Source organism: Notamacropus eugenii, chromosome 3, assembly GCF_028372415.1.
Source record: "Notamacropus eugenii isolate mMacEug1 chromosome 3, mMacEug1.pri_v2, whole genome shotgun sequence".
Taxonomy (NCBI): domain Eukaryota; kingdom Metazoa; phylum Chordata; class Mammalia; order Diprotodontia; family Macropodidae; genus Notamacropus; species Notamacropus eugenii.
Window position 1 is genome coordinate 345,353,898 of NC_092874.1, and position 22,914 is coordinate 345,376,811.

The 22,914-nt window shown below is 37.3% G+C and overlaps 1 pseudogene; it reads left to right on the plus strand.

Moving 5' to 3' along the window:
• Positions 1-112: 112 nt before the first annotated feature.
• Positions 113-6,860, plus strand: LOC140532165 (heterogeneous nuclear ribonucleoproteins A2/B1 pseudogene; annotated as a pseudogene).
• Positions 6,861-22,914: the final 16,054 nt, after the last annotated feature.

The window sequence follows — 22,914 nt, forward strand, 5'->3', positions numbered from 1 at the left end:
GAACCACCAAGAACAGAGCCATTATACATGCAATGGAAAGGCTATGCCGTTTCATTTAGGATGATAGAAAGTCGTTGACCAGTGGAGTACTCTGAGAAAGGAAAAGGATTGCATGCTAAAGCACATTGTGTTCGTGTCTGGCTCCAGTACAGGGCCTAATGCAGGTAATATATCTGGCAAAGCTGAAATAAGGCACCAAAATGAGATCATCCTGTGTGTATATGAGGTATCCAGACCGTCTAGGTAAAAAAACTCTATACAAAGAGAGCTAATTAATGCAATGAAAAGAACACTGAACTGGAAGCAAAGGAAACCAGGACTTTAGTTCGAGTAAAACTGACAAACATTTATCAAACACCTGCTATAGATGTGTAAGACAGTTGGATGACATAATACATAGAGTACTGGGCATGGAGTTAGGAAAACCTGAGTTCAGATTCAACCTCAGACTCCCTAATTCTGTGACCCTCTCTCAGTGAGTCATTTAACATTTGTTTGTCTCAATTTCCTTAACTGTAAAACTGAGATATTAATAGCACCTATCTTCCAGGGTTGTTGTGAGGATTAAATGAGATAAGTCTGCAAAGCACTTAACAAGTGCCTGTAGGTACTATAAAAATACTAGTTGGTGGTGGTATGGGCAAAGCCCCTTTCAGACTGTTCTTTGTCAGACTTCTAAGTATCCCATTCAAAAATATAAAGTTTTAGTGGCCTTCTTTATTTATGAAAAAGTTAGAAAGGAGCTAAGGGTTGTTGGCAATGACAAAAGGTTTGCCTCTGATTTTGCCCACTTGATGTGAATAAACGGAAGAGGGTGAGAGCATCAAAGCAAAGGAGTGAACACTCTTTAGGAGTCCAGCTTCAATTGCGTGCCAGGACATCAGCTGAGCTCAGACTTGGAGGTAGTAGTAACTACAGTAGGGAAGTAGCATCCAGCAGAATCTCAGAGGACAGCACCTAAAGGAGGCTAGGAGACCAAGACTGACAGAAACAGTAAGAAGATGACAGCTGCCCTGCACCATCACAGGCATGAGTTTTCTTTCCTCACTTGTGCTTCGAACACAAGTGTTCCTCGTGTGTGTGCCTACTCACTTTGAATCCTATGTGTGGGTGCACTCTTCCCTCTAATATTGTGTGTATTTGTGGGATAGTGGACCTTACCAACAAAAAATAGGAGAGATTTTTGGTTGCTACTAGTCTTGGTATGCCGTTTCATTAAATGTTTTTGCTCTGAGCTGGTTGTGTCTAACTAGAATCAGATATGGAAGACAATTGTCATGGTGTTATTTCCCACTGTCACCATGCACACACACATGCGCACGCACACACACACACACACACACACACACACACTTCTCCATACTAAAGAGGTGAGAAGCATGAACAGTTTACCTTGAAATCAGAACAGGTTGGATTCAAGATCTACTTGAGTTTAAGTCACTTCAGTGGTCCAAGACTATAACTCCTGGAGAAAGTCCTAATATCCATAGTTCAAGGAAATTTTCTCTACCTATGCCAATGAAACTGTAGGTCTGGCCTCTTCCCTTCCTAATCTGTCCCTAGATACAATTCTTACCACAAATGCCTTACAGCTTAGAGGTATGATGTAAATTATGACAGTAGCAAGTAGAACGTAATGCCCTGCTTGAATAAAGGGAGAGTTTAAATAAAGTCTCTTACTCTCTGAGGTTGGCCATCTTTCCCAGATTTGGTGGCACAGGAAACCTAGGCAGAAAAGATGATACAGGGATGCACCTAGGAAAGTACTCAGGGAAAGATATGTATGTTGGGGTCACAATGGGAGCAGGGTGACCTTAAGAATGTGCTTTCCCTTTTTCCTAAATGTCTTCTTTTCATCCTTAGATTATATATTTAAATTTCAAAACTATAGAGCAAAGAAGACCTGCAAAACTTTTACAAGCCAGTTGAGGAAAAGTTGACTGAACAGAGCACAGGAAAGTTTCAGTGTTTGAAAGGAAAGATGATGCTAAAATCTCAGACCAGACAGTGACAATCCAATTGTGCAAGGAAATGGGTATGTCATTAGCATATCAGATATGGCAGTGCATTAAATACTGAGATTCAGGAATTAAAATATTAAAACAGAGAGGAAATTGTAGCAATTGTAGATCAGCTTTCCTTCAAGATAGCGAGTCCTAAGAATAGTGATATCATGAGGATGACATTACAAATACTGGCATTTCTATAATAAATTCACTTACTTTTCAGATTTAATTTCTTATGATCAGGTTATATTTGCTTAGAGGTAGTAGAAATAATTTTCCCAGCAACTAACACCTGAATGCATAATTTTGTAGTATTCATTTTCCCATACAATACAAAACGATTTAACTGATATTTCTTCTTGTGTGTGTATGTGTGGCTCTGTTTTGTGAGGCATGAGAGAAAAGAAAGAGAATGGATTTTCTTTTAGTAAGCAGAGCTGTGGAGGATAGTAAAATAAATAAAGGTCTCTCTCCATGTGTAATTATGAACAGCAGAGTGGGAAACTTCACTCCAATGTAAAATATATCAAGACAGCTGTCAGAATATTTTCAAGGCTGATTTCTTTAACATGGTTAAAGGACATGTATTGTCAAATTCAACACGTCAAATTAAGAATGCATCTTAGAAGTCACAGCAGCTGCCTCTGCCTGCTCCTCCTGCTTGTCTCCCTCTACATTTTCATGTATGGCTGAAGTGGATGCAGCCATGTCTACAAGACCTCATTCAATTGATGGAAGAGTGGTTGAGCCTAAAAGAGCAGTAGCCAGAGAGGAATCTAGAAAACCTGATGCTCATGAAATAAAGAAGACACTAAGGAATATTACCTGAGAGATTACTTTGAGGAATGTGGGAAAATTGATACTATTGAAATAGTTACAGATAGTCTGGTAAAAAAAAGGGGGGGGGATGGGGCTTTGGTTCTGTTACATTTGATGGATAAAATTGTATCGCAAAAATATCACACCATCAATGGCCATAACACTGAATAAGAAAAGCTTTATCTAGACAAGAGATATAGGAAGCTCAGAGGTCTAGGATCTAAAGAGAAAACTTTGGTTTGTGGGATTCCCATGATGACTGAGGAAATTTTGGACCAGACCCAGGAAGCAATTTTACAGAGAGATCTGATGGATATGGAAGTGGTCATGGATTTGGAGATGGTTACAATAGATATGGAGGAGGACCAGGAGATAGCAATTTTGGAAGTAGTCCTGGTTATGAAGGAGGAAGAGGATGATATGGTGGAGGACCTGGCTATGGCAACCAGGGTGGGGGCAATGGAAGTGGTTATTACTGACAAGTATTGAGGAGATAATCATGGAAGTGTGAACTACAATGATTTTGGAAACTATAATCATCAACCTTCAAACTATGGTCCAATGAAGACTGTAAACTTTGGTGGTAGCAGGAATGTGATGGGACTCTATAGTGGAAGGAACTATGATCCCAGAGGCAGTGGAGAATGTGGGGGTTATGGAGAGAGGAGCCACTCTTGGGCTTCCCTGGATAAACAGGAGAGGATGAGAGCCCAGAGCTAACAGAACAACTTCAGGTTATGGAAAATAACAATGTTAAGGAAACTCTTATCTCAGTCGTGCATGAATATGCAGTGATATGGCAGAAGACACAAGAGTATATGCCGAGAGACATATTGTGAATGAATTGGATTATTTAATAGCATTACCTTACTGTGGAGGAAGGATTATTTTTAAAAAAGCACAAAAAATGCCTTTGAGACAGTTTTTTAGCTTTTTATTGTTGTTTCCTTCCAGTGGTCTTAGTAAAAGTGTAGAAGCATTCCTTCTTTAATAATGTTAATTTTATAAGTTTCAGGTGATATGTGAAACCTTTTTTAAGATTTTTCTCAGTTTTGAAAAACTATTAGCCAGGATCATGGTGTAATAAGACATGTTTTCTTTTTAAAAATTTAAGTATATGTGTAGAGTTAAGAAGCTGTTGTACATTTATGATTTAATAAAAATAATTCTAAAGGAAAAAAGAATATATCTTATAAATGATAAGAAGCTAGACAGGTTATACTGACATTACTTATTCTGTTAAGGATATTTGAGTCAAATTTTCAACCCAAATAGTATTCACTGAATTATCTACATTGTACCCACTCTCCCCTCTTCTTTCCCCCAACCTTATACTCACTACCATATCACTCTTTTCTTCCACCAGCAGTCCCAAGGCTTGATGGTGCTGCACGCTGTCCTGTACCTGCCAATATCTTCCTTCTCTAGATTGGATTTCCAAATGTACATCACTGTTGGGAAAAAGCTTAGGCTTTGCCAACACCGCCTCCAATGAGAATGGGGGTTACTTGTGGTTCTTGGAAACTTGAATTCAACTGAGTGGTCTCACAATAAACCTAATACAAAACTGCTTTGTGTACTGTTGCTTAAATGAAGAACATCTGTGTCACAGCCAAAGACCAAATCCTGACTGTGTCATCTATTTGAAAGCAAATAGTACCCCTTCTGTGTTAGCTCCTCCAATTTACATTTACATCGACAGTTTGAATCCCAAGAGCAGTGTGTTCCATGCCTCTATCACATTCTTCTCCCCACGTTGAATATGCTTTGATTATTAATCCCTTTGTACCAAGCATGCATGCACATATTCCCTATCTAGTTGTAGTCCATAATGTGGAACTTTGGGGGCCTGCTTCCAGCCATGTGTAACTGAGGGACCTAGACCGTGTGATAAATAGGATTTCTCTAATTGGCTGCTGAGTTTTCCAAAAGAATGACTCAGGGGTTGCTGAACCAGAACTCAGTGGGTATACAAGAGGAGTAACCCATCCCTCTGTCACTCCTTTGTATCTGTGAGTGAGGAATGACTACTTTGGGCTAGCTTCCCAGAGCTGCTTTGTTTCCCACATTTCTCTCATGGTTATGGATACACTGCCAATTCTCTTTGGGTTCTTTCCTGATCCTAGGTGAACAAGTATCCTGAGAAGGAATTGTTCAGATGGAGACCTCATGAATTTTAAAAAGTCTACAGGTTTATGGCTGTAGCAGTGATAAGAGTGACCATTGCAACAGTAGTGAACAGCCATGGAAGCTTCTCCATTGGACAAGGAGAGACATACCAACTCTAAACAGATGGGAAAACACTGATGAATGTTTTATTCAATTGATCTTATTGTACTATAGTAAATTTTTTGCTAAAAGTGAATTGTTTGATTGTTAATGGAAAACTCCCTAGTGGAGTGTTAGGAGCTCCCATAGCATCACTCTTAAAACAATGACTAAAAATAACTATCCTCTGGGGAACCCAAACTGTGAAGATGAGTGCCAGGTATGAGAATATCCCAGAGTAGTTGCTACAAAATGAAAAACAAGTTGCCAATCCAAATGATCCTGAAGCTTTTCACCTTGTTAACTTTTATTTCTTTGAAAGGTGAGAAAGAAGAGATAATCTCAATTCAAGCAATCCTCATTTTAATTCTGTCCCCTAAATTTATTAGTCAGTTGTCTGAAACTAGAAATGTATTTTCCATGAGAGATGATATTACATATTTAAATAGTTAGATTATGTAAGTCAGTGCATAGAAACCTATCTAACCCATAATGTATTTGAAATAAATTACTATTAGTATTATTTTGAATATTCCTAGCCAGCATGTATAGCATCATTCTATAGAAAAATGCAGTCATAATCTCACCTAAGAACATTTACTCCATCCTCTTCCCCATGTTCACAATAGCATCAGAAATAGTGCCTCTTTTAAAAAGAGATTCTCTTGAATACCATTATCTTGTTAACTCACTACCTCTTAGCATCTGCTTAAGAGAAGTCATCCTTTCCAGGTCAAGCATTCCCCCCCTGCATCTAGGCGCTATCTTGGGGACAAAGGGAAGAAAGAGGGAATGAAATTCAGCATTTCTGACCCCCATCACAAGCAATTTGTAAGCTTGTCTTTAGGATAGCTAATTCTTTAGGGTGGAAGGTTTATCAAACTGGGTAAACAGGAAATAAAAAGAAAGATTTCTATATTATACTTGGACCACCTTTCTGGGAGAACATACATACATACACACACACACATATGGCAGAAGTCATTCTTATTTTTCTTCGTATTTAATTAAAAGGCCTTTGTTTGCATGTATTCATTTATTCTTTGGTTGGATAGCAAAATAAAAAGATCAGTAGGACCTTATGAACTTTGATTTTGCATGTATGTTGCTCCATGCCCAAGATGTGCCTTGAACCTTGTATCAGTAAGCACCCCAAGATATATAGTGGGGCCTGCTACCACAGGTTCTTAAATCTGCATTCATAAAAAGAAAGGCAACTTTTGAGGGGTTAATAATCACTTTAATCAAGCACATGTATCATTCAGTTAGTTCAGGGGAAAAAAGTCAGCACCCTGAACTTCAAAGAAAATACAGAGAAATGAAAGATCAGCAGACACGACTTCCTCTGTCTGACCATAATCAATACATACATCACAATTCAACATAGATCCAACTGTCTGACCATAGTTATCAGAGAGGGAAGCACCAACATCTGGGTTTTCAAAGGGGGCAGGGCTCCTCAGAGTTTCCCAGAGTCCTGTTCTGGCCAAGCAAACACTTCCAGTAAGTCCCAAAATAAAATCACACCTCAGAGTCTTTATACTCTTCTTAGAGCCAGAAGGCATCACACTCCTTAAGAATCAGTGCCTCATTAACAAAAGACCTGGACCTTTCTACAAATCTCCCAGGCCCAACAATGGGTGAGAAAGAGCCTCCTTAATCATGTTATTCAGAGGTACTTTTAGTAAAATAAAGACAGCAAAAGATCCTACTTTGCTTGCCCTTACAAACCTGAGCTATTGTTTGGGAGAACTAAGATACTTGAGATTTCAGACACTGCATGTTCTTTTGTTATCATGACATGCACTACACAATTCCTCAAAGAAGTAGTTAATGGGGAAAATTCAGCCACTGTGGTAAGTACTATCTACCATAGTGCCTGAGAGATTCATTCCCAACACTGACTTTTGAAAATCAATCTAACATTTATTTAGTCTAATTAATAACTATGCGTGTGGAGCAGATCTGGCAGAATGTTTCTTCTCTGCCTCTAAAGCTGCTATTCAATGCTTTTTTTTCTCTACTTCTACCATCTGCTGAAACTGTTACCTGCTACTTCGTCTTCTTCTTTAGATTGGTGAGTATTACCCCTTCTTTGATAACCCTCCCTTGGTGATTAATCACTATCTTTTCAGCTCTCTTGTTAGACTCAGCAGGCATGTCTAGCAGTACAGAAAATTATCAACACCCTCTCTATCTGCTACCCTTTTTCCTACACTCACCAAAAGACATCATTCCTCATTTCTAGCTTGATCAAGCCAAGTTTATTTTTTTATTGCATCTATTATTTTTTATTTTTTCTCAATTACATGTAAACAAAAAACATTTTAACTTTCTTTTTTCAATTCTGAATTCCAAATTCTCTCCCTTCTTCCTCCACTCCTCCGTGAGAAGGCAAGGAGTTTGATATAGATTATACACGTAATTATGCAAAATATTTCCACATAACTCATGTTGTAAAAGAAAACACAATCCAAAAACAAAAAATTTTAAACAAGAATAATCAAGAAAGTTTTTTAAAAAGTATACTTTAATTTTCATTCAGACTCCATTAGTTCTTTCTCTGGAAGTGGATAGCATTTTTTCATCATTACTTCTTTGGATATATTTAGCTAAGAATGCCTAAGTCATTCAGTTGATCATCTTACAACATTATGGTTACTGTGTACAATATTGTCCTGGTTCTGCCCATTTCACTTTGCATCACCTCAAGTAAAGCTTCCCAGGTTTTTCTGAAAACATCTTGCTCAACATTTCTTATAGCACAGTAGTATTCCATCACATTCACATACCACAACTTGTTCAGTGTTTCCCCAATAGATAGACATCTTCTCCATTTCCAATTCTTTGACACTGCAAAAAAAAATCTGTTCTAAACACTTTTTGTATATAAAGGTCCTTTTCTTTTTTCTTTGATCACTTTGGAGTAAAGCACAAGTTTATTTTTCTTTACTTCTTCCACAAAATGGTAGGGACACTTGATGAATGGCTCTCCTGTGGGCTTTCTGAAAATGAAGTTAAAACATTCACTGATTTTAATTAATCCTTTTAACTCCCATTACATATGGTGGCTAATGACCTGCCTATGTGAATTGCTTCAATAAGTCTCAAAAAATGCACTTAGTAACACTTAAAGAGGAGGAGTAGAGCCTGTAAACCTAACTCTGCCTTCCTGCCATCATGGCAAAAAGGTTTTGTTGCCTTAACTTGTTGAATGTGACTCCCTCCATCCTTTTACTTCTCCTATTCCTTTAAAATAGAGAACACTATCCAGAACCACATTCCAATAATGACCCATTCCATTATTTACTCCATTGTATCTAGTTCACCTTTTTTGTTACTAATACTTGGTTTATTTATGTACAAACTTATTTGAGGTCATAGGTTTTTTTTTCTCCTGTGAATTTCTGGAAATTTCTAAAATTGTTCTTCTTTCTATATTGTAACTTCACTTAATAGTATCCAGCTTAATGGATCTATATAGGGATTTTTCTCTCTTTTCCATCCATTCTTGTCTAAAGCCTTTTAAATTAGATTTTCTGGACTCCAGTCACATATATTCTTATTGGCTTTTGTTAGACGTCTTCCATCCTTCTCATTCTTATATTCTAGGGTATTGTCAAGAAATTCAAATCTCATTCTCAGGTACCATCTTCTTAACTAGAAAAATTCTTTATCTTTTGAAACCATTTCCTTTACATCAGTGTTGAAATTACCACTTGCACTCCTACTATCTTTAGTTTCTTGACCAAGACTTCATAATCTTTAGCAAAGCTTTCTAGCTTCCTTCAGGTAAGTATCATTTGTAACCATGCAAATCAGCAGAAATGGATAGTAATCGTAAGATTTGTGAAATCTTGAGTTTGTTCCTCGATTCTGCCTGAATAAACAAGCAGTCCTAGTCAGTCCAGAGTCAACAACTACTGTTCTCTTCTTTCATTGACTTTACTCAAGGGGTGGTCTCCCACTATCATTTCTTAAAGAATAAGCAGATACTTCCTCTAGTAACTTGTTAAATCTCTGTATACCTGCTTAAATTGTCTTATATAGGCCTTATTGTAAGGAAGAAAAGGTAATAGGAGAGGGAAAAGAGTTCAGGGATTTTAGCATTTCTGACCTCCATGAAGTGTTTTGTAAGTTAGAAACTGGTTGTATTTAGAATAACTTATCCTGGGTAGAGGGTTTGATAAGTAGGAAAAGGTAAATATATCATAAAGCTATATAGAGGAGAGTTCCTATACTATATTTTGGTGAGAGGATCTTTACCACACAGTAGAAGCCCCATTGCCTCCCTTTTCTTATTTTCCATGGGTCAGAGTGAGTTGCATGGGATGAACAGATATAGATGGGCTGAAATCTGTATCACCAATCTCATTCCAAGCTTCCCGACAACAACAACACAACAGCAACAACAGCCAACAGCAGCGTGTGGGAAATTTTTAGGTATTGTTTGAACCTAGACCTCCATGACTGAGAAACCAGACCTGTTGCTTAGAGATCAGATTTGTTTAAAGCTTAAGTCAGGACCTCAATTATGTTGACCAGAAACTTTTCATATCTGAAGACTGATGTGAGGGGTTTCCTCCTGCTAAACATCTCAAGTAAACCATCATGTCTTATCTAGAAACAGACTCCCAAGGGCTACTCAGCTACTATTTCTTTGCTCCTTTGAACCCTATATAATGTGTAACTCACAGATACTTGAGAGGAGCAGGCCACACCTTTTGTAGCTTTCCTCTCTGCCAGATGACTTCATCAACTTTTTTCTAAGTTATTTCAGTTCTGGATTTTGTTCTTTACCACATCAACCCTTAACTCATTATCCTTCACCTCACATACACAATGATTGTATACTGTTGGCAAATTGTGTCATTTCTACCTTCACATCTCTCATATTTTTCAGTCAATAAATATATGCCAAGTCACTGTGCTAAGCACCAGGAATACAAAAAAGTTAAAAAAGCAAAGACAGTCCTTGTCTTTTAGGAGGCCACAATTCTAATGGTGGAGATAGCATGCAAATATATGTATACAAACAAACGAGATACAGGATAAATTGTAAATAGCCAACAAAGAGGAGGGAATAGAATTAAGGGGGGATTGGGAAATTCTTCCTGTAGAAAGTAAGATTTCAGCTGGGACTTGAAGGAAGCCAGGGAAGTCAAGACTAAGATGAGGAGGGAGAACATTCCAGGCATGAGGTTGTTGTTATTGTGTTTGTCCTTCGTCCTCAAAGAGCACCATGATATCAAGATGATGACATGACTTGCAGTTGACTTTGATTTGAGTGAGGGAGGGCTGTGCAAGGTCACCAGCCTCACCTTCTCCTCCTGAGCCATCTGGGTCCAGGGGCCAGATATTCATCAGGATGACTGGAGGTGGCCCAGGATGCAATGGGAGACACTGGCCGTTTTAGGCTGAGGTCTTATCACATTTTCACTTTGAGTGAGATATTCAATGAATAGGTCTCTTTAAGTAGTTACTCAAGGGGAATGGCCCATTTTAATAAAAAAGAAAAAATCAAACTGAGAGGGAAAGACCCCCAGGGTTCCTGGATAATTTGATAGGCATGAGGAACAGACAGAGAAAAGCTCAGAGGCAGAAGATGGAGTGTCTTGTTTGAGGCACACTAAGATACAGGGTCAATGGATAACAGAGTATTTTGGGGAGGAGAGGTGTGAGTTGTGAGGAGAGTGGAAAGTAGTGGGTACTAAGTTATGAAGGGCTTTGAATGACAAACAGAGGCTTTTTATAGAGGATCATGTAGATAATAGGGAGTTTCTGGAGTCAGGGAGGAGGGGAGAGAGAAGAAGAGGGAAACATGATCAGATCTGCACTTTAAGAAGATAATTTTGATAGTTTAGTGAAGGGTATACTGGAGTAAGGAGAGATTTGTGGCAGGGAGACTAAACAATAGGTTATTACAATAGTCCTGGCATGAAATGATGAGGGCCAACACATCAGGGTAGTGTCAATGTCAGAGGAGAGAAAGGTGATTATGAGATGTTATAAAAGTAAAACCAATAGGCCTTAGCAATAGATTGGATATGGTGGGTGAGAGGACCTAGATTGTGAGCTTGGAGGACTGGGAGAATGGTGGTATCTTTGACAGTGTTATGGAAGTTCAGAAGAGAGAATAGTTTGTAGTGGAGGTGGGGAGAAAGATAAGGAGCTCAGTTTTATATATATTGAATTTAAGATACCTTATAGAACCTCTAGTTTGAGATTTCTGATAATTGCCGTTGCAAGGCTAGAGGTCAGCAGAGAGATAGCTAAGTAGATTTGAAAATCATCAATATAACAACGGTAGTTGAATCCATGGGAACTTATAAAATCACCAAGTGACAGAGTATAGAGGGTTCAGAGAAGGCCCAGAACAGAGCCATGAGGGATATCCATGGTTAGCAATTCTGACCTGGAGAAAGAGCCAGCAAAGTAGACTGAGATGGAGTGGTTAGATAGGTTGGAGGAGAATCAAGAGAAATTAATGTCTTGAAAACCTGGAGAGAGAAGCATATTAAGGAAAAGAGGGTGATCAACGGCTTTGGTAGCTAGGTCAAGAAGGATGATGTTTGAGAAAAGGCCCTTTTTCTCATTCACACATAACTCTCAACGGTGCTATGACGATAGCTTTCTGAATAGGTCTTTTTTCTCTAATGCATCTTTGCACCTAGCTACCAAAGTAATTTTCCTAAAGCATAAATCACATGCTCTTAAGACAGACAATAGAACCACTTGGCCAATAGTATAGACATCTAATTAAGCAAATGTTCTTGCCTCAGGGAAACTAAATTAAAATAATATTGAGCTCTTCATGCCATCCCACAAAAGAAAGAGAAGTCAGAAAGCAAGGCTAATGTCCTCTATTATGCAATGATTATTTAGAAAACATCTTTCAGAAATATCCTCTAGTAAGTACTAAATTTTTTGAGAAGCAAGTTTAGACTCCTGATCCCCATTCCACCCTCTACCTGCCTTGATGACCTTTAAATGCTCACTTTGATCTTGTCAAGCTCTGAAAATAAATGACCAAAGAGACACAGAGGTTATGTAGCAACTGTTAACTCTGAAAATACCAAAGAGCTCCCAGAGGTTGTACACCAACTGCTAACTATGAAAAATAAAATAAATCGAAGAGCCACAGAGGTTATTACATCAATGGTCAATTCTGACCAAAGAGCCACAGAGATTATAGCCGAAGGTTTATATCAACCGTCAACTCTAAAAAATAAAATAAAACCAATGAGTTCATGGAGGTTATAAGTGAAAAGCTTTCTTTTTTCTGTTGGAGGAGGGAAACTAGACATTCATTCCAGAGTCTCCTCTAAAGCCAAGGAGACTCAAGGCAGTGAGGCTAAGCCTTGATATACATAGTTTTAGATAGATAAAGAATCGAATAGTGAGGTACAGGCATAGCAGTGAAGTTAGCAGCAACAATGAGGTAAGTTTGCCTAATGAAAAATAAAGTTTATTCATAGCAGGTTTTCATGACTGGAATGTGGTTCCTGCAGGTGCTTGTCTGAGCTCAGGAACGACTGGGGCTGACTTGAGGCAATTCCATAATTTAGCTGCAGCAGAGTTTAACCAGAGGGTGAGCACAAAGGATTGTTGTTATGCAAAGCTCAGGGCACAGCTTACTTGTGGGGCCTTAGCTTTGAAAAATAGGATGTCTCCTCCAATAGTGAAAAGAGAGGGCTGCTCTTGGCATGGAAATCCTGACAATCTGTATTTGTGCTCAGTGAAGCATGCCATTGACAATATTGCCAGAAATGATGATTTATGGAATGTCTTTATCTTATCTCTTCTTTTCTGAGTATATCTTCCTGTTTTCTTAGGATACAAAGTCAAGTGAGTATTCAAAGACTCACAGGACATTAAAAGACTTTGGAAGGCTCCTTGATTCCCATTTGCTTTCTGGCAAGACTACACTTAGACCATCACAGACAAACGATTGCCCTATCTATTTATAAAGAGCTCCAAAGGAGATACCACAACTCCTCTTGTTAACTTCCTCTGGAATATAACAAACATCGTCATCTTCCTATGAGTCTAAAATCAGATCTTCCAAACCCTGAATCATTTTCAGGGAACCAGTCTCTTAAAATAAAAATATTTAGTCTTAATCATATTCTGGATAAGCTGAGCTTTTCCTGTTGGTTTACAAAAAACTCAAGATGGACAACTCTTTAGAGCTATAAAAATGATCATTGTACTAAAATGCTCTTTACCCTTAAACTTGAAGTACCAACTGACAGTAACACAGAAGGGTGTTAAGAAGGGAGCAAAATTGAGTACCTGTTAGCTTACAAACTTGTAACACAATACTTAAGATGTTAGACAAGAAAGCCAGTTCTCACTGACAAAAAAAAAATTATGAATTCCTTGAATTAATTAGATACATGTGGTAGGCTCCCTTATATGTATTTAACAAAGTACATCTCAAATATATTTTAAATATGATTGTGTTTTCCCAAAAGAAAATGGTCCATTACATTAAAATTATACCAATTTACTTCCTTATTAATGTGTGGGATAGCTGATAGAACCAGCTAACACAACATGCCATGTTTTCTTCATTAACAAAAATGAGGTACTTTGTGTAAATTTTTCCATCTTGTTCAAGATCTTAAATGTGTGACTCCCACCAATTCAAGTAGGAGATTTGGGGCTGAAGTATAATATCTGCTTTGAAGCCTCACCCCTACATAGTCTTTATCCTGAGAACAGGTGATGAGCCATAAGATCATAAAATCATATATTTAAAGCTAAAAGGGAATTTAGAGGTCATTGAATCTAACCCCCTTATTTTATAGATTATGAAATGAAAGCTGAGAAAGATTAAATGACTTGCCCAGGCTCATACAGCTGCTAAGTTTCTGAGGTAGACTTGAACTCAGCTCTGTCTGACACAGCCAGGCCAACATTCTATTCACTGTGGTCCTGAGCTGCCTCAGGCAGAGAAGTGAAGGTCTATAGAAACAGAGTGTTGCATATGCTATCAGACACAATCCCTGCATTAGTTCTTTGGCTTAACTTGTCCAGCTTTGAAAGGAAAACTTAATGCTGGGAAGATGAAAGGGGGGGGAGGTTGGATAATAACTGGAAATAACTGGGATATAAAAAGAAAAGGCATCAACACAACTTTTTTTTAAAGACTCACCACATTGTTTCCAGGAATGCCATTAAACAAAATGCCCTGCAGCTTCTGGAGACATTACAATGAACAGTAAAATGTCAGCAAATGTGGAATTTGAGCATCAAGCCCATCTGTCTCCAAATTGCCTTCTTTCCTTTGAGTTGGCAGGATTTGGGTTTTTTGACGAGAAGTAATGAACTCTAACACTTCAGCTGACCTGAGTTATGTTTCAGAAATCACATTCCAGCGCCAGAAGCAGTAATACCTCTAACTTGGCCTCCCTGATTCATAGAACCATGGAATGGGAAATCTAAACACAGAAGAACAGACACGTATGTCCCCAATGTCTGGGTCTTAGACATCTGACAAAGGGCACACATGAGACACCAGGCCATAAAGAACCATAAATCTGGAACATATTTAAAGAGCTTATCTGGAGCACTATTCCATGAACAGCAAATGCATATAAACAGAGCTTAGGACATGAAGGGTAGAAGCAAAGGAGGTTAATTCAGAAGGACATTTTAACAGTACCAGTCATTAAAACTGCAAGCCGGGACATCTCTATCTCAGATTTACTCTTGAAAGAAGGGATGCAAAGGTGGATACAGAAAGGAGCTTTATGTGGATACGTGATGCTAATAGAGCACTTAAAGGATCTGTGTTTATGGAATCACAGAGAAGTGTGTTTCCACATCAATATTCTGTAAAGTAAAGTTGAATCTGAGGGAGAAACTGGTTTTCTTCCATGACCATTGAACAAGAAACATTCTGTCCTTTTCTGCTCTTTCTGCCTGATCTTAGTTGCCAATGCTTATAAAAAGATATTTGCCTGATAATCCTGAAGGTAAATCCTTCAGTTTTAGAGAGAAGCGCAAAGCAAAGTAAAGGTACAGGTAGATTGTTAGAAAATCCCCGGAAAACATAGCTCTCATTCACCATCCAGATGCAACATGAACCCTGCTTCATAAGCACGTCAAGAAGAAATCCTAGGCCCTAGTCAGTATACCAAGCAATGAGGGCATTCAAAATCAAGCAGTGGTAGCAAAGTGCTCAGTCAGAAGCTAGGAGCAGAACTGATTTTCACTTCCAGCTTCAAAGACCAAAAAAGAAATCAATAGGGCTGGAAACTCTACTGAAGGGAAGCCTACAGTTCTGTCAAACCTGAACAAGCTTCTTAACTGGCTGAATCCAGAAATCTACTGGACTTTGCTCAGACCCAAATTCAGGTCAGGAATTTAGTGTTCAGATCTTGGGGGAGGGGTAGTACACAGCAAACAGACTTTCACCTGGATCAGACCACTTTAGAAGTACTGATAGCTTCCAGGTCCCCAACTTGATCTATTCTTAGGATCCTGGAGTAACATAACACTCAACCCCTCCCCCAAAGAAAGCAGCAACAGAACTAGCATAAACCTTTATTTAAAAAGTATGCATAACTTGGCTCTAACATAAAGTCTAAGGTCAGAAAGTAGGCTGGAAGAATGAAGAAACAAAAAAAGGACTTAAAGACCTGATTTCAAATCCAGCTCCAGACACTTGACACTAGCTGAGTGAGCCTGGGAAAGTCACTTAACCTTGATTACCTTGCCAGAAGGAAAAATAAATAGACAGCAAAACAATATTAGTAGGGGACCTCAACCTTCCTGCCTCAGAATTAGATTTATCTAACCAAAAATTAAATGAAAAAGAAGTTAATAGAATTTTAGAAAAGTTAGATATAATAGACCTCTGGGGAAAATTGAATGGGGTTAGAAAGGAACATACTTTTTTCTTAGTGATACATGGCACCTACACAAAAATTGACCATATATTAAGGCATAAAAACCTCACATCCAATGCAGAAAGGCAGAAATATTGAATGCATTCTTTTCAGATCATGATGCATAAAAATTGTGTACAATAAAGGACCATAGAAAGACAGGCTAAAAAATAATTGGAAACAAAATAATCTAATCTCAAAGAATGAATGAGTTAAAAAATAAATCATAGAAAAAATCAATAATTTCATCAGTGACAATAATGAAAAACACACCAAAACTTATGGGATGCAGTGAAAGTGATTTTAGGGGAAATTTTATATTTCTAAATGTTTACATGAATAAAACAGAGAAAAAGGAGATCAATGAATTGGACATACAACTAAAAAAGCTAGGAAAATAACAAAAATAACAAGTTAAATATCACCAACTAAATACCAAATTAGGAATTCTGAAAATCAAACGAGAGATTAATAAAATTGAAAGTAAGAAAACTATTAAATAAAACTAAGAACAGGTTTTATGAAAAAAATCAATATAATAGACAAACTTTTGAATACTTTGACTTTTTTTTAAAAAAAGGAAAGAAGAAAACCAAATTGCCAGTATCAAAAATGAGAAGGGTGAATTCACCATCAATGAGGAGAAAATTAAAGCAATGATTAGGAGTTATTTTACCCAAATATATGCCAATAAATCTGAAACTCTAAGTGAAATAGATGAATATTTACTAAAATAAAAATTTCCCAGAATAACAGAAGAGGAAATAAAATACACAAATAATCCCATTTTAGAAAAAGAAATTGAACAAGTCACCAATATACTCCCTAAGAAAAATATCTCCAGGGGCAGATTGATTTACAAGCGAATTTTACCAAAAAATTAAAGAACAATTAATTCCAAAACTATATAGACTATTTGGATATATAGGAAAAGGGGTCCTAGTAAATTCCTTTCATGACACAAATATGGTGCTGATACCTAAACCAGGAAGAACCAAATTAGAGAAAGAAAATTATAGACCAATTTCCTTAATGAATGCTGATACAAAAATTTTAAATAAAATATTAGCAAAGAGATTACAACAATTTATCATGATGATATTACACTATGAGCAGGTGGCCTTTATACCAGCAATGCAGAGCTGGCTCAATATTAGAAAAATTATCAGCATAATTGACCATGCTAATAACAAAAGTAACAAAAACCACATGATTATCTCACTAGGTGCAGAAAAAGCTTTTGACAAAATACAGCACCCATTCCTATTAAAAATTCTGCAGAGCACAGGAGGAGGAGATTACCTGAAAATGAGAAGTAGTAAATATCTAAAATCATCAGCAAGCACTATCTTTAATGGGAATAAGCTAAAAGTATTCCCAATAAGATCAGGGGCAAAGCAAGAATACTTATTATTATCACCACTCTTATTCAATGTTGTACAAAGAAATATTACCTTTAGGAATAAGAAAGGAAAAAGAAATGAAAAGAATTACAGGAATCAATGAAGAAACAAAATTGTCATTCTTTGCACATGACATGATGATATATCCTAGAGAATCAACTAAAAAACTGCATGAAACAATTAACAACTTTAGCAAAGTTGGAGGATATAAAATAAACCCACATAAATCATCAGCATTTCTATATATTACCAACAAAGCCCAGAAGCAAGTGATAGAAAGAGAAATCCCATTTAAGGTAATTGCAGATGATATGAAATATTTGGAAGTCTACTTACCAAAGCAAACCCAGGAACTATATGAACATGATCACAAAACATTTTTCACATGAATAAAGTCAGATCTAAACAATTGGAAAATATCAGTTGCACATGGGTTGACTGAGCTAATACAATAAAAATGACATTTCTAACTACACTAAACTATTTATTCAACACCATACCAATCAAACCACCAGAAATTATTTAATAGAGCTAGAAAAAATAATAATAAAATTCATCTGGAAGAATAAAAGGTCAGGAATATCAAGGGACCTAATGAAAAAATGCAAAGGAAGGTGGCCTAGATGTACCAGATCTAAAACTACATTACAAAGTGTCAATCAGCAAAACTATTTGGTACTGACTAAGAAACAGAGTGGTAGATAAGTGGAATAGATTAAGTACACAAGACCCAGTAGTAATAAATATAGTAAGCTACTGTTTGGTAAAACCAAAGACTCTAGTTATGGGGTAAGAACTCATGATTTGACAAAAACTGCTGGGAAAACTGGAAATAGCATTGCAGAAACTAGCAAAGACCAATGTCTCATACCCCAATACCCAAATAAGGTCAAAATGAATACATGATTTAGACATAAAAGATAATACCATAAGCAAATAAAAAGAGCAGGTAATAGTTCACCTGTCATACCTATGAAGAAGGGAAGAATTTATGACCAAACAAGAGGCAGAGAACATTATAAAATGCAAAATGATGAAATGGTAATTTAAATGGGAAGAACTTTCCCATTCATTAATAGGCCCATGAGACTTGCCTGGATTCCATGGAAGCCTGAATCACAAGAGTTTAAATCACATGGAACAGGAAGGGATGAAGCAGGAGGGGTGAAATAGGAAGAGATGGGGTTAGAGTAGCTTTGAGAGGAAATTAGTCAGAGCAGTCAGAACTGAGGGAGAGAGAGAGAGAGACCAGGCAGCTGCCTAGCATGTGTGAGAGAGCTTGTTTGTGATTTGTTTAAGAGAGCTGGTTTGTGGGAAGCCTAACAGGGGGAAGGCTTGGGGATGGTGTTGCTCTCTGCACTGTTATTGTATACAGATTTCTTTCTTACTATGATGGATTTGACTTTCTGATGTTGGGATTTGGCTTCCTGGTGTCTGAATAAATGTTTTGGTTCTGTCTTCCACATGGAAAGTCTGTTGTATTTTGCAGCTCAGAATTGCATTGGCATATTCATGGCTGTTGTAGGCTCTGTTAATATTATGTTGATGTTACAAATGGGTAATTTTGATTATATTAAATTTAAAAGTTTTTGTACGAACAAAACCAATGCAACCAAGACTAGAAAAAAAGCAGAGAACTGGGAAACAAGTTTTATAAACAATTTCTGATAAAGGCCTCATTTCTAAAACATAGAGAGAACTGAATGAAATTTGTAAGGATACAAGTCATTCCCTAACTGATAAATGATCAAAGGATATGAACAGGCAATTTTCAGATGAAGAAATTAAGGCTATCTTTAGACATATGAAAAAATGCTCTGTCACTATTGATTAGAGAAATGCAAACTAAAATGCTCTGAGGTACCATTTCATACCTAACAGATTGGCTAATGTGACAGAAAAGAAAAATGAAAAATGTTGAAGAAGATGTGGGAAAATTGGAATACTAATGCACTGTTGGTAGAGTTGTGAACTGATCCAACCCTTCTGGAGAGCAATCTGGAACTATGGCCAAAGGGCATTCAAACTTTGCATACCCTTTGATTCAGCAATTCCGCTGGTAGGTCTGTATCCCAAAGAGATCATAAAAAAAGGAAAAGGACACACATACACAAAAATATTTATAGCAGCTCTTTTTGTGCTGGAAAAGAATTAGAAATTAAGGAAATGCTTATCATTTGGGGGACTGAACAAGTTGTGATATATGAATATAGTGCTATTGCTCTACAAAAAATGTTGAGAAGGCAGATTTCAGAAAAACCTGGAAAATCTTACATGAACTGATGCTGAGTGAAATGAGTAGAACCAGAACATGGTACCCAGTAACAGCAACATTGTGAAATTATCAACTATGACAGACTTAGCTCTTCTCAGCAATACAATGATCCAAGATAATAATTCCAAAAGACTCATGATCAGTTGAATAATTGTAATGCACAATATGATAAATGTTTATTAAATAGGTGAAAATGAAGTGCTACATAAGGTCTAGAGGTGAAGGTCATTACCATCTGGGCAACATTAGAGAAGGCTGCATGAAGGAAATGACGTGTAAATTGTATTTTTAAAATGCATAGGGAAAAGCCCAATAATAGGGAACCAAGATGGCAGAGAACAGGTTGGACTCTTCCAATTCCCCTCTAAATAACTTTAAAATAACACCTCAAATCCAGTTTTGGAGTGGCAGAGCCAATAAAAGGCCAGAAGGAGCAATTTTTTCCAGTCTAAGGCAATTTAGGACGTTCACAAGAGAGGCCTTTAAGACCAGAGGGGGCATAGGCCCAGGGAAAGGAGCTCTAGCAGTGGGCCCTTGAGGCAGCCATGATAGCTTCAGCAGCAACACTTCAGGAGCTCTTAGCCCAGAGATGGTAAGGGGGTCAGAGAACTAGTTAGAAAGAGACTGCAAGACACCATTTAATGGCACTGGATGCACTGGCACTGATTGACCAGAAGCAAATCAAGGTTGCAGTTCTTCGATGGAGAGAATTGTGTGTGATAGATCAGAAAGTAGCAGGGGCCTTGGTCACAGTTACAGGACTAAGAAGAGTGATAGCACTTGTAGCTGCAGGACAGCTGAGACTCTTTCTGGGTAAAGACCAGAATGCACACCAGGAGAGCAGGATAGCACTACTTTGTCAGTAAAACTTGTAGACCCTCCCCAGCTAACTGAAAACAGCAACACTAAAAGTCTAAAGCTTAGCCCATAACTCCCTTCCCTTAGATGGGCAGAGATCAACTTTAACATAAAGTTCAAATTCAAGAAACAAGTTGAGGAAATATGCAAACAACATAAAAAGTACTTCATAAAAAGTTACTATGGTGGCAGGGAAGACCAAGACATAAACTTAAAAGAAGACAACAATGTGAAAGCAGCTATAAGCAGAGCCTCAAAGAAAAATGTTAATTGAACACAAGGCCAGCAGAAGGAATATCATGGATCTACAGTCAAGATCATGCAAGATTTGGCACTTCCATATATATATAATCCGGAGAGCAAAGAAACTAGGATTACAACCAAGAATAACCTATCCAGTAAGACTGAGTATAATCCTTCAGAGGAAAAATAGATATTTAATAAAATATAGGAATTTCAAGCATTCCTGATGAGAAGGACAGAACCTAATAAAACATTTGACATTCTAAATGAAGGCACAAGAACAACATAAAAAGGAGAACATGAAAAAATAATCATAAGGAACTCAATAGAGTTAAACTATTCACATTCCTATATGGGAAGATGATACATGTAAATCCTAAGAACTTTAGCATTATTAGAGCAGTTAGGCATAGACAGAGGGCATGAGTGTGAGACAATTATGTTGGGATGATCTCTAACAAAAGAATGTAGGGGTGAGAAAGAAGGATTCCCTGGGATAAGAGGGGTGAGATAGAATGGTGCATATTTTCTCATATAAAGAAGGCACACAAAGAACATCTTTTATAGTGCCAGGGAAAATAGAAGAGAAGTGGTGGGCAATATATATATGTGTGTATATGTATATACACACATATATATGTATGTATGTATGTGTGTGTATGTACGTATGTATAGATAAGTATGTGTATGTGTATGTGTATACTCAGTTGGGTATAGAAATCTATCTTACCCAATAGAGAAATCAGAGAAAAAGAGAATAAGATATTTGGTGGTGATGGGGAGGAGAGTGATAAGGGAGAGAGTAAATTTGGGGAGGTAATGGTCAGAAACAGTACATACTTTTGAAGACAAACAGGATAAAAAGAGATAGAGAGAAGGATAAACAGAAAAAACTGGAATAGGTGAAATGCACAGCTAATGACCATAACTGTGACTGTGAATGGGATGAGCTAACCCTTAGAATGGAAGCATAGAGAAGAATGTATTGGAAACCAGAATCCAACAATATGTAGTGCACAAGAGATACACTTGAGACAGAAAGACACACGCAAAGTTGAAATGAGGAGCTGAAGCAGAATTTATTATGTGTCAGTTGAAGTGCAGAGGGCAGGAGTAATAATCATGATCTCAGACAAAGAAAAAGCAAAATTAGATCTAATTAAAGGAGATAATCAGGGAAACTATATTTTATTTTAAAAAGTACAATAGATGATGAAAAGGTATTGAAAAATTTTACAGGTTTCCCTGATAAAGACCACATTTCCGAAATGTGTAGGAAATCGAGACAAATTTTTAAAAAATAAGAGCCATTCCCCAATTGATAAGTGATCAAAGGATATGATTAAGCAGTTTTCAGAAGTCAGAGCTATCTGTAATCATGTGAAAAAAATGCTCTCAATCATTATTGATTAGAGAAAGGAAAAATAAAACAACTCTGAGGGACTACCACACACCTGTCAGAAATGACAAATACGGGAGGGCATGAGGGAAAACAGGTACACTTAAAAACTGTTTTTGTAGTAGCGAACTGGTCTATCCATGTTGGATAATAATTTGGAGATAGACCCAAAGGTTTATAACCCAGCAAAGGTTTATGACCCAGCAATAACACTCCTGGGTCTGTATTCCAAGGCAATCAAAGGAAAAGGATCCATATGTACAAAAATGCTTAATACAGCTTTTTGAGGTAGCAAAGAATTGGAAATTAAGGGAATGCCCATCAATTGGGAATGGCAGAAAAAGCTGTGTCATATGATTGTGATGGAGTATTATTGTGGTATGAGAAATGAGAGGTGTGGTTTCAGAAAGAAAAAACATAACAATACCTATGTGAATTGAAGCAAAGTGTAGTGAGAAGGACCTGGAGATGACCAGGCAGTCCTGATAATCAGTTGTGAAAGACTTGGCTACTCTGATCAAAAAACAGCAATCCAAAGCAATTTCAAAGAGTTCATGATAAAAATAAAAAATCTATCCCCCTTCCAGAGAAAACTGAGTGCAAATGGAACTACAATTTTGTTGCTTTATTTATTTATTTTGCTTTATTTGGTGATATGGTTGCTACAGAAACATGTTTTGTATGATTTCACATATATAATTAATAACATATTACTACTTTCTTAGTGGGTGGAGGATGGGTTGAA